The sequence below is a fragment of the Hibiscus syriacus genome, unplaced genomic scaffold (genome assembly GCF_006381635.1).
Source record: "Hibiscus syriacus cultivar Baekdansim isolate YM2019G1 unplaced genomic scaffold, ASM638163v2 tig00116989_pilon, whole genome shotgun sequence".
In the NCBI taxonomy this organism is placed as follows: domain Eukaryota; kingdom Viridiplantae; phylum Streptophyta; class Magnoliopsida; order Malvales; family Malvaceae; genus Hibiscus; species Hibiscus syriacus.
In genome coordinates, this window is record NW_024063508.1 from 5,253,018 (window position 1) to 5,266,720 (window position 13,703).

Below are 13,703 nucleotides of genomic sequence, written 5' to 3' on the forward strand. Positions count from 1 at the left end.
AGCTCCATAGTTCTAGGGTTGCATCGACTTTTGTAACACTAAATGTAACCCCCATTATATTAGGTCGTGCAAAAATTATTTTCGGATAAAAATTCTATGGTTGAGCTCCATAGTTCTAGGGTTGCATCGACTTTTGTAACACTAAATGTAACCCCCATTATATTAGGTCGGATCCAAAGAGTCCACATTGTATTTTGTACCTCAAGAAATTATATTTAATTCAAAACTTAAAAATTATGATTATAATTATCGAAATATTTCTCAAGTTCAAATTTTCAAAATTTTATTGAAACAAATGTACGTGGAAAATTCAGTATAAATCATAAGTATTCAGAACCATGTATAAACAATCTAATAATTGTAATGTTCGAAGTCCCAAATTACATTATTAATAATAAAGAAAAATTCCAATTAAAATACAAATAAAATCTAAATTAAGAAAGTTGAATAAAACTTCATATTGAATGTTATAATTTAATCTAAAAAAGACGTAACTCTGTAAGTACTGGGTTACCTAGGTATGAATATATGGAAAATAAAATATGGGGTGTAAACTATTAAGCTTAGTGTATCTTTAAAGTGCACCCAAATACAAGCATGTCTCAAATAATCAATTACAAACATAACCGAACACAAAATACATACTATGAAAAAATGCATGAACAAATGCACCCATTTATCCTTATATCATCCAAAGAGTAGGTTCCTGTTAAGATTATTGAAGCTCAATTGAAAACCAAAAAATGTACCAAGAGGGGTGAATTGGCACAAGGATTTATAGTGGTTCAACTCTCTCAATGAAGTTTACATCCACTACCTAAGCTCCTCACTTAAGATTTTCCAACAAATCTACTAATTTGTTCTTTTTTTTTAATGAGAAAGATATAACCTTTACAAACTCCCTAGCTTTTCAAAGGCTTAACTAGAACCAAAACCCTTTTACACAAGGAAAATATATAAATAAAGAAACCTCTAAAAAGGAAGGTGTTTACACATTAAAGCTCACAAAAACACAATATTTGCAAGATAAAGAAAATAAGGAGTGAAAAACGTTTCTCTTGTGTTTGATTGCTTGGATAGGTGCTCTAGCCATTGGGAGTGATTTGGAGCCGTTGGGGTTTCTCTGTAAAATAAAACTACCAGGACATAGGGTATCGATACTCCTATAGGGAGCATCAGTACTACCTTTGTAATATTTAAATAAAACTCTGGGCAATCTTGAACCTCTTACCCTTCTTCATTGTGGTAACAACAGTGGTTATCATCTCCACTCCTTGATGTATCAAAATGTGGTGCAAGAAACTCTGCTTTCACCATTTGTCTCAATACCCAAGCCAAAGGAGACTTCATTTCAGAAGTGGCAGCATTAATCACAGTTTCTTGATGATTAGGAAAAGGATTTTGTGCAACATTTGGTGCTCCTGAGTCGAAGTGGATCCAATTCTTGTTATGCATTCTTTGCAGTATCCTCTTGAACGCGAGGCAATTCTCAATAGTGTGCCCCGACACATCACCGTGATATTCGCATTGAGTGTTCTCATCATACCATATGGGGTATGGGGGCTTAATAGGTTCCACCAGGTATGGTGAAACTACATGAGTGTCAAAGAGTTGTTGATACAGTTCCTTGTACGTCATGGGAATAGGATTGAAATGCTTCTTTTCTCTTTATTTCCTAGGTTCCCTCAGATTTTGACTAGAAGTACCTGACGGTACAACTGTAGTTGTTTTTGAGTTAGAGATTGTAACACCTTTATTGGCGTTGTAGGCGTTGATGTTATTAATCTCTAAATCTCCCTTCTTCATAGGATGTTTCTTTCTTGATTCACCTCCTTCGATCTTGCTTTGTTTTATAGCCATTTCAATCATCTCCCCGGTCATAACTAAGTCAGAGAAATTTCCTGATATGATTGCAACCAGGTGCCTGAAGTAAGGAGCCTTCAAGGTTTGCACGAAGAGCTTCATGGTTTCCCTTTGACTTGCACAGCTAAATCCCTGCATCTCTGTGCATATTATCTGAAACTCTTATTATGCTTCTTCACCATGCTTTGTAGCATGACTCGATCTGGTCTCATATTGTTTATATGCTTTTATTATTCCAAGAATGACTTGCCTAGATCTTTCCAGGTCTTGATATGAGATCGATTCAGCTGACTGTACCACCAGATGGATTAACTAGACAGACTCTCCTGGAAGCAATGAATCAGGAGTTGATCATTTCCTAAATATCATGTCATCTTCCGACAAAACATGGTAATGTAAGCTGAATGGCAACTGTTCCCATCAAATTTCTCAAACTCGGGGACTTTGAATTTTGGTGGGAGCACCAAATCTGGGACTAAGCTCAGCTCTAGAGAATCAACTCCATAATAATCATGGCCCCCTTAACCACCTTTATTTTATCTTCTAGCAGTTTAATCTTTTCTTTAATTTTCTTTGCCTTGTCTTTTACATCAAAATCCGGTATATGGTAATCATCTGAATTATTCTCAGGGTTGGATACAGAAGTCTATACCTTTAAAAAGATGAGGTTTTCATTTTTACAGTGGACGAGGCCCCTTGTAGTCTTGGTAAGATTCCAAGTGAGATAACCACCTGCAGGTAAGTGGCATAACTACCCCTTCTAATGACCCTACCCCAGGTGTGCTTGCCTGATTCAAGCCAGATAGTTTGGCAACAATTTGATCAACCAAAGATTATTGGCTTTTAGTGATCGTTTCCAAAGTACTTTGATTATTTTGGCTTATCTTTTCTTCTAACTCCCTTTGCAACCTCAACATGTTCTCTTTGAGTTGAGCAATTTTGCCTTCCATTTGTCTTTTCTTTATACGGGTGTTGCAAGGATAATGTGTGTCCAAGGTGATGTGATCCAATTCAGCATCATGTTTAACTTGGCTATTCCCACCTTTTAAGGAAAGAAACTTTATATCTTTATACATAATGATGCCTATTTTGTATGCTATAACATAGTTATATTCATATACATATATTACATCTATAGCTATAATGATAATAACTTATTCATTAATATGTGAGTTATAAGCTATTATTATATATTATAGTACACATCTTTATCTTATACACATTATATAGTTCATATACTTAATTCTTTAAGTTATGTGAGTAGGTATATTCGGTCACAACTTGGGAGCTATCTTGGAGCTAAATGGAGAAGGCAAAGGCAAGGAAACTTATATGGGGACGTTTAGGAGAGCATAAGGAATAATTGGTGAAAAGTTATCCGGAGACCCGTGATCTCATAGCTGGATTGAGCTAAAAATTTGAGCCACAAGATGACCTAAATTCAGCTGGGGAGCTACACCATCATCATCACCACTTAGGACACTTCAAATATGTCCTAAGTCAAATTTTGTGAAATCATACCTTTTCGTGAATAGTTGCCACCTCAAGAGGTACCTTTTCACAAGGAGTTGCCATAATGTTCACCATGCTTCAACTCACCTATGGCCAGCTCACCTCCAGCTCATTCACCTCATAATTAGCTCAAACATGAAAGGTTACCTTTTCAAACATTGTGACCTTTCATGAATGATGATGCCCATGAAGATACCCTTACAACAAGGAGCACGTTGGTGAAGAGATTGCATCCATTGGAGGTCTATATCACCAAAGGACATGAGACAAAGCTCTATGCCTATTCGGCCACACCCACATGCCTTGCACATGAGAGCTTTGGCACCAATTTGAGGAGGCACATCATCATTCGGCCAAGGGAGATGTCTTTGGCGCCAAGATGAACAAGCATATATCATTTGATAAAGGGAGATGATTCCTCATCATTGTCAAAACATTGTAGGGTTAGCCTAGCCAACACCAAGCTTATGGACATATCCCTTCATTTAATTAATTATGTACTTTCATTTAGAGATATGTACCTAGCCGAAACATTATGTAACAATTCGGCCAAACCCTCTCATTTCATATAAATTGAGAGCTTGCCATTATTTGTACTCATCTCATCTCATATTATAAACAAACCTCTGTGATTTAATTCTCTCTTCAAAGTTATTTGTGAACTTTATCGATTAAGCAAGTATAATTTCTTATACTTTTGGCATCAATTCTTCCACCTTGATTCCTGAATTCCTAGATTTCTATCTAGTGGGTTGAAGACACTTTCATCACCCCTCAAGCAAGTTTGTGAAGATCGGGATTGTGTTTCCTAGCATAGTTTTATCTTTGGCGTGTTTGAGACATCACCACCATCTCCATTTCAACATCAACACCATTAACATTATATATTAAGGCCATCAGCATCTTTATAATTCTGCAGCCAACTCTATTCATTTCATTACTTATATTATTTATCCATTTCTTATTCCATTACTAATCCTATTTCCTTTTTTATCTCTATTGCAACCAAACTTATAACTCAAGGACATTAGTACTTGTCATTCCTAGATCGGGACAACAATAAGGCTATCTACTCACTTCTATTGAAGAGTGTAGATTCAGCCTACATCAAGCGGTATTTAGAGCATAGTTGGATTGACAATAAAATGTCATTGGTGTGAAAAGACAAAAGCAAAAAGAAAAGAAAAGACTCCTACAACAAACAAAGGAGTTCAAAGACAAAAAGAAAAAGAAGAACAAGAAGAAGAAAAAAAAGAATTTCAAACAAAGAAAAGAAAAAGACAAGGAAAGGGCTCTACCATTGCAAGTACATCAAGGAGGCATATCTACACTAGATAATATAACCTTATTGTTTCTTGTGAAAGGGTGCAGTAAGTGTTGTTTCTTGGGTTGTAAGTCACCTCTTCCTTTCTTTACTTTCCTTTTCCTTGTCTTCAACCTTTTCTTGATTTTCATAACCTTGAATCTTTTCTTCTATTTTCTTCTACCTTTCCATTTCTTCTTTTCCTTTTCTATCCTAACCTATTTTGTAGCCGACACATAGAAGAAGAGAAATAACTTGTTCTAATCTTGAGTAAGTTCTTTAAAGGACTTAACAAGAGAGATCGAGTGGAAAAAGGCTAATTGAGTGAGTGAGATCAGAAAGGGAATTATAAAAGCCAAAATCATATTCTCGAGAGTAAACAGGAGTGTTGAGTGGAGTGATCTTATTTTTTTTCTTTGGAGTGAAACTTGCGAGGCTTTGTGAGTGTGCTGGTAAGGTTTACTTTTGTTTTTTTTACTAACCATGTCTCAAAGTCCTAAAGGAAATGCAGGTCAACCAAACTTGCAAATGCAAGTATTAATTGGAGAAATGATGAGAATGTTTCATGAAGAGTTTTATGCTCTTCATGATAAACTAGACCAACATCAAGATCCACCACATGCTCGGAACAATGATACACCTCAGAGACAACAACCTCTTGAAGAAGATGATATCCTAGATAATTATGATGGAGAAGAACCAGTCATGTTACAAGGACCTAGACGTGCCAATGTTGATGATAACATGAGTAACATCAAAATCAAGATTCTTCAATTCCAAGGAAAAACTGATCCTGAAGCCTATCTTGAATGGGAAAGCAAGGTGAAAAATGTTTTTTAGTTGCCACAACTATTCTGAACTAAAGAAAGTGAGAATGTCAGCCATGGAATTTGTCGATTATGCTTTGATATGGTGGGATCAACTTACTATTACTAGAAGGAGGAATAAAGAAAGACCAATCTCAACATGGCTTTAAATGAAAGGTATCATGCGTAAACGTTTCATTCATTTTCATTATCACCGAGACTTGTTTTAAAAACTGTAGAATCTTAAACAAGGTCAACGGAGTGTGGAGGATTTTTATAAGGAGATGGAAGTGGAAATGATCCTAGTCAATATTGAGGAGGATCAAGAAGCAACCATGGCTAGATTTCTTGATGGACTTAATCCAGCAAATTCCCAACACCTTGGAGTTATACCATTACATAGAGATAGACGAAATGGTGCAAATGGCGATGAAAATAGAAAGGAAAGTACGGAGAAGATCTACCTCTCGCACTGTCATGCCTACACCTTCAAAATGGAGTTGAAACAACTTGAAGAAATCTACTCCTACTCCTAGCAAAGAGAAGGCCAAATCATCCAGTCCTCCACAATTCAACAAGGATAACCGAGGAAAAGAAACCCCTAAACGATCAAGAGATAATTGATGCTTTAAATGTCTTGGGAAGGGGCATGTTTCTACACAATGTCCCAACCGAAACACCATGTTACTACTTGGAAATGGTGACATTGAATCTAACCATGAAGAAGAAGAAGAAGAAGAAGCACCAACTGAAGTCGAGGAGGGCTCCCGTAGAAGGCGAAGCTCTAGTGGTTAAAAGAAGTTTGAGTACTCAAGTGGTAGAGGACAATGCACAACGGGAAAACATCTTTCATACCCGATGCCATGTGAATGAAAAGGTATGTTTCATGATCATAGATGGTGGGAGTTGTACCAAAGTGGTAAGTTCAATCATGGTGGAGAAATTGGGATTAAAAAACGTTGAAGCATTCAAATCCCTATAAATGAAAATGGCTCAATGAACAAGGAGAACTTAATATTAATAAACAGGTGATGGTTCTTTTTCAATTAGAAAGTACAAAGATGAGGTTATGTGTGATGTCGTTCCTATGCATGCAAGCCATTTACTTCTTGGAAGGCCATGGCAATATGATAAAAACATTATCCATGATTGTTTTACCAATCAATATTCGTTCAAACATGGAGGGAAGAAGATTATTCTCACACCTTTGACACCTAAACAAGTCTAAACTGATCAAATCAAGATGAAGCAAAGTACTGAGGCTATGAGGAAGGGAAAATCGAAATCAAGCAAGGATGAAACTAGTCAGAAAACAAGTGCCTATACATCTAAGTGCTTGTTACAGAAATACTTATTATTGAGACGCAAGATCGAAGAAGATTTTTTTAACCTTGAAAATGCAGAATTTTTCTTTGATTTGCAGGATGTTTCAAGCAACACAATTTGTCAAATTGGGAGAATAAGGGACATGCCCTTTCAAGAGCCAAAAGGTGTGTCTAATGAAAAGCAAAGGAAGGCGATTCTTCATCCAAAGGGTGTGACTTATGAGGATTATAAGGACATCTCCATTCAAAAAGTCACATCCTTTCGTGAATTAATGAATACATCTATTGAAGGACCAACGAACATGATTGTTAGGATGCTAAGGAACACAAACATTCAAAGCAAAACATCTTCAATAGACATGAACTTTGAACATACATTTAACAGGGAGTACTTCTTAACTTTAAGTATGTTTAATCAAATAGTTTCTTATGAAAGTTGTCTTTTTTTTCAGATCAAGAACTTCCAAAGCATTCTTTCAAAAGACAAGAACATTTTCTTAAAGGTACTTATTGAATGGAATGACACTAAGAAAAAAAAGCCTTTCAATTTGAGGACAAATCGATTAAAAGAAGGGGATGATGATGTAATCCAATTCAGCATCATGTTTAACTTGGCTATTCCAACCTTTCAAGGGAAGAAACTTTCTATCTTTATACATAATGATGCCTATTACGTATGCTATAACATAGTTATATTCATATACATATATTACATCTATAGCTATAATGATAATAACTTATTCACTAATATGTGAGTTACAGTTATTATTATATACTATAGTACACATCTTTATCTTATACACATTATATAGTACATATACTTAACTTAATTCTTTATGTTATGTGTATATGTACATTCGGCCACAACTTGGGAGCTATCTTGGAGCTAAATGGAGAAGGCAAAGGCAAGGAAACTTATATGGGGACGTTTAGGAGAGCATAAGGAACAATTGGTGAAAAGTTGTCTGGAGACCCGTGAGCTCATAGCTGGATTGAGCTGAAGATTTGAGCTACAAGATGACCTCAATTCAGCTAGGGAACTGCACCATCATTATCATCACTTAGGACACTTCAAATATGTCCTAAGTCAAATTTTGTGAAATAGTACCTTTTCGCGAATAGTTGTCACCTCAAGAGGTATCTTTTCACAATGAACTGCCATAATGTTCACCATGCTTCAACTCACCTATGGCCAGCTCACCTCCAGCTCATTCACCTCATAACTAGCTCAAACATGAAAGGTTACCTTTCCAAACATTGTGACCTTTCATGAATGATGCTGCCCATGAAGATGCCCTTTCAACAAGGAGCACGTTGGTGAAGAGATTGTATCCATTGGAGGCCTAAATCAATAAGGGACATGAGACAAAGCTCTATGCCTACTCGACCACACCCACATACCTTGCACATGAGAGCTTTGGCGCCAATTTGAGGAGGCACATCATCATTCTGCCAAGGGAGATGTCTTTGGTGCCAAGATGAACAAGCATATATCATTCGGCCAAGGGAGAGGATTCCTCATCATTGTCAAAACATCAAGCCCCTTTATGAAGGGTTAGTCGAACCAAGACCAAACTTATGGACATATCCCTTTATTTAATTAATTATGTCTTTCATTTAGAGATATGTACCTAGCCGAAACATTATGTAACCATTCGGCCAAGCCCTCTCATTTCCTATAAATTGAGAGGCTTGTCATCATTTGTACTCATCTCATCTCATATTATAAACAAACCTTTGTGAGTTAATTCTCTCTTCAAAGTTCTTTGTGAACTTTATCGATTAAGCAAGTATAATTTCGTATACTTGTGGCGTCAATCCTTCCACCTTGATTCCTAAATTCCTAGATTTCTATCTAATGGGTTGAAGACACTTTCATCACCCCTCAAGCAAGTTTGTGAAGATCGGGATTGTGTTTCCTAGCATAGTTTCATATTTGGCGTGTTTGAGATACAACATCACCACCATCTCCATTTCAACATCAACACCATCACCATCAACATCATCTATCAAGGCCATCAATATCTTTATAATTTTGTAGCCAACTCTATTCATTTCTTTCATTTCATTATTTATATTATTTATCCATTTCTTATTCCATTACTAATATTATTTCTTTTCTTATCTTTGTTGCAGCCAAACTTATAACTTAAGGACATCAGTACTTGTCATTCCTAGATCGGACAATAATAAGGTTATCTACTCACTTCCATTGAAGAGTGTAGATTCAACCTACATCACAAGGCTTGTGGAGGTATACCCGATGTTTGTTCCCTAGACATTTTCTGTTAGTTAATGTGAATGTAAAAACATGGAAAATAAAAAATGAAATGCAAGGTATGGAAATAATGCATGATGCATGAGAATTAGAGGCATTGATCCAGGAACGTGTATGTTCTTTTAAATAATCTTTATTGAGACAAAAGTGTTTTACTTTTTTAAGAGGCAAAAATATCTTAAAGGTACATTCTGACTAAGTCCTCTAAACCCTGAACAGCTTCTAACAAGTTGACAAGTCTTCTTCCTTCATCTGTCACTGGTTGAATACCTTGTCGGACTACTCCGGCTTCCCTTGCTAAATCGTGCAAGTGACGAGATGTTTTTTGTACTTATTCCAAGAAATCTCGGATGACTACATCTCTAGCTTTCACCCTTTGTTGGGCATGTTCCCAACGAAAACGCCACTGAAATCCTCCATCAAAGGGAACTATATGAAGCTCACTTGCTTGTTTCTTGAACCAGTCCACAATGGCCTCCAACTCAGCTATAGTTTTGCCATTCCACTCTTATTGTTTCTGAAGAGACTTCTCTAAATCAGTTAACTGGATCATCAAACGCTTATCCTGGTGCTAGTTGTCTAACAAACGTCTTTGAGAAGCCTTTAGTTGTTCCTTCAAGGTATTTCTTTCATCATGCCCTTCAAACTTCCTTTTCAGGTTGCTAGCTTCACTTTTCCAATACTCAAAAGAACTTTCCATATTGGAATTGCTTTGGAGTTGTTCTTGATATCCTTTTCTCAAATCCTCTAGCTCAAAACAAATTTTCTTTTGTTTCCTCTCTAACTTGTCTGCTCGATCCTTCTGGGGTATTAGCATCCAACTTCCACTAGAATCTTTCAGCCTCGAGTTCCCTTAGACTTTTTTCAGCTCCTGATTTTCAGCTTCAAATTATTTCCTTGATATCTCTAGCTCGGAGGGAACATGCTTAAGATATTCTTTCATGGTTCGAGTGTCTTCATGATCTAGAATGGGGGTGGTTTCATTTTTCCTTAAACTTCGCCATTCCAAATATTCTAGAGTAAGCATGTCTTTATCGGCCACGACATCCATACGGAACATTGTCTTCCATGACTCAACTACTTCTTTGACCTTTTTCTTGTAATTGTTCCCATGATATGCAAATTTCGATCCAGCTATTCCATGTGTTGTTGTGAAAAACTGGCATGCCCCATACTATCGAAGTGCCAAAAGTTGAGAGTATCCAACTCCTCCCCATAATCCAAATAATGTCATAGTTTCTGAGTCTCCACATCGGAAAAGAATGTCACTATGGGTGTCCCAGGGGGCTCTCCAGACAATATCCCTATCCTGAAGGTGTGTGAATACCTTCATCCATTTTTCTTTTGGGACACTTTCTTGCCATTTTAGGGTAAAGAATTCCCCCAAAGAAGAATAAGTGGTGTTGAATCGGAAGTAAGAAATCCCGTTAATCTTCTAGGAGTGACTATGAATCTAAATTTGGAGAAGCTAAGCACACCCTATAAATCTTCCTTCGCCAGTCTTTTTGAAGTGGTTGAGGGAGCGAAAAGTTTCAGTTAAATTTGTTGGTGCTGGATTTACTTGTTTCAGGAGTTGTTCGAATAGTCCCACCATAGCCGCCTCAATCTATCCCAAAGTCTTTGGGAAGATAACCAAACCATAAATGCCCAATGCAAAAAGGTTCATTGTCTTCCATTCATCGGGTTGATTCTTCATTAGTTGCTTGATATGGGTACAAACAATTCCTTCCCCACTACCCTTATGTTGAATCCAGTCAGTTACCCATTTCTCATCTACCCCCGCCACTTTTGACAACACGTTCTTGAAAGGATGACTTTTGATGTGCTTAATGTAAACCCGATCCATTCTGATTCCCTCGTAGTGCAGCAAAGCGGAGTATTCTTCGATTGTGGGTACCATGTCTTCTTGGTTAAATGTGAAGCAGTTGTACCCCGGATTCCATAATTGTACGAGGGTTAGAATTAGGGGCTCATCTGTCTTAACATAGAGTAGAAGTGCAATATCACCATACCGCTGGTAGAACCTCCTTTTCTGGTCATTTTTCGAGCTATCCCAAATGCTCCGTAGCTCTTGAACATCATTTTGCTTTAGGCTAATAGAAGCATAGCCAACCAGATCTGACACATAGTTTCCTTGCAAACTATCTCCCTTTTCTTTCTGAGTCTTTTCAGACCATTTTCGTACCTTGACGTTTTTCACCTCTTGCATTACAACCCCTTTTTCCATTAATGTAGACTATTTATGTGTAACAAACACTTTTTTGTGGATCAATTACCTCTTTTTATGATGCAAATGATAAAAAAAGCAATCATGAAAGAAAAATCAGTTAGTCAGATAGAAATAATATAATAATAAAAGTAAAAAATGATAAATTGCATGTTTTGAATAGGAAATAAAACATCATAGATTTTGAAATGGAGTTTCAGGGTGGGCTCTAATTCCCTGTAGTCTCTCGATTTAGGTTTTAAAGAAGGTACCCGAGTTCTCCTTGCTAGTTCCCCTTGTGCTTGCCAGACCCTCAGTCCTAAGCCCATTACAAGCTTATGTGGACCAAGTTAAACTCGAGATTATACATTCCCTAATGTCTATACGGAGAATAAATGCACACGAAGACATAAGGTATATGAATCCCGAAGGTTACTTGCTAGGCCTATACGGAGAATAAATTCCCACGAAGGAGTCGTTTTCACCTCCACTTAAGAAAAGGTTTGGAGCTCGAGTATAGAGCCTGAGATGAAAAAACTTAATAATCTGAAACCATTAAAAAACGTCAGTACAACTATTTATTTGAAAAATAATCAAAGATAAGTAATAAGGATCAAAAAATTAACTTAAAATTTAAACTTACAATTTTCACCTAATCAGACAACCGGAAATTAGCCTTAGCCTGACTCACTTACCTGTCCCTAGTGGAGTCGCCAAGCTATCGCAACCGTCTTTCAGGTGGGCCCAGAATTAGACTTCTACTTAAATAAATGGGTTAGAGTCGCCACCGATCATTTATTTTAAGAAAAAATCAGGTTGATCGGACACCTCGGTTTGTTTTCTTACCTGATATACGTCTTACTAAAAATATGTCGGCCTCGAGAGTCGGTTACAGTTAAGGAAGGATTAGCACCCTTGTACTGCCCTTTCGGTACTAATTTAATTTCCAGTTGTCTTAATTAAGAAAATTGCATGTTAAAATAAAAAGTAAAAAATTCAATCCAAATTACTTATCTCCAATTGATTATAAAGTACCCCTAATAGGCCAAAAAGATGTTAGATTTTTAAAATAAAAATACTGAATTGATCAAAAGAAAAGGTAAAGATTAAATTATAATACTTTAAACATAAAAGAAAAGAAACATAAAAATACATACCGAGAAATAAACAGAAATAAAATTAAAAGAATATAACACAAAAAAATGGAATAAACTCATGCCCAATAAAGGGTTGGATCATGTATATTAGGAAAACGTAGAATAAAATAATAAAAAAACAAATAATGTAAAGGGTAAAAAGAATTGAAATTAATTAAATTTAAAAATAAAAATTGTGATGCAAAATTAAAATAAAGAAATGTAAGGACAAATTTGATAATAAAAACAAAGTGTAGGATAGATTTAAAAGAAATTTTAATGAAATTCGGCTAAAGGGATAAAATCCAATTTCAAGAAAAGTTTCAAGGACAAACCATAGTTTGACCATATCCCTTGAAAACACGCAGATCCTGGGGCATTGAATCGAGTTCATGGGTCGACTATATAACCTAACAAATACACAAACAACTCTCATTTTTTTCTTCTCCTCAAAACGAATAAAAACATAAAATCTCAAATCCTCTCAACGGTTCTTCGTGTTCTTCATGACACGAAGAACATTGAACCTCAAACCCAAATTCCGACTGACCACCGCCTCGTCGGCCGCCGTTCATCAACGATGATTTTTTTTTTACCTTTCGAAATCTATTCCATCATTTCTTCAAAAATAACCTTGGATTTTACAAAAGAGCCTCAGGGAGGGCTAGATCTGAGAAAAACTTCTCGAAAACCCTCCCATTCAATCCTCGGCTACCCCTCTTTTCTTGTTTTTTTAGTAAAAAGAGAAAGCAAAATAACCCGAACACACACATGCAAGTGAACAACCGAGAAAGGTAAACGGAAATACCTTCTTTATTGATTTCCTTTCGAGTTACAAGTGCCTTTTTTGCTTGATTCTAACTTACCTCTCTCTTTGATTTTGCAGGAATTTATTTCTCGTTCGGTTTAGTATTTCATTAGGATTAAAATACATGTCTTGTTTTTTCTTTTTTTGTTATTTTTTAATCCTATGAAATCACATTCTTTTCGGTTATTTTTTATTTTGCAGGAATTTATAGCCTAAGAATACCTCTCTCTTTGATTGTTGTTGGGATGACTTCTTCAAATCGGATGAATTCCACTTTTCTTGATGGTTGAGGGCTATTGAAAAACCTAAGGTTGGTCTCTGTTTTGGTTCGTTGGATTGGCTATAGATCCAACGGCTCAGGATCGGTTGCGGCGTGGTAATATTCTTAAGGTTTTACAAACCCTAACTGATATGTAATCTGGGTCATTCGATCGATGCTTGATCCTACGACTGAGAATCGTGTAGC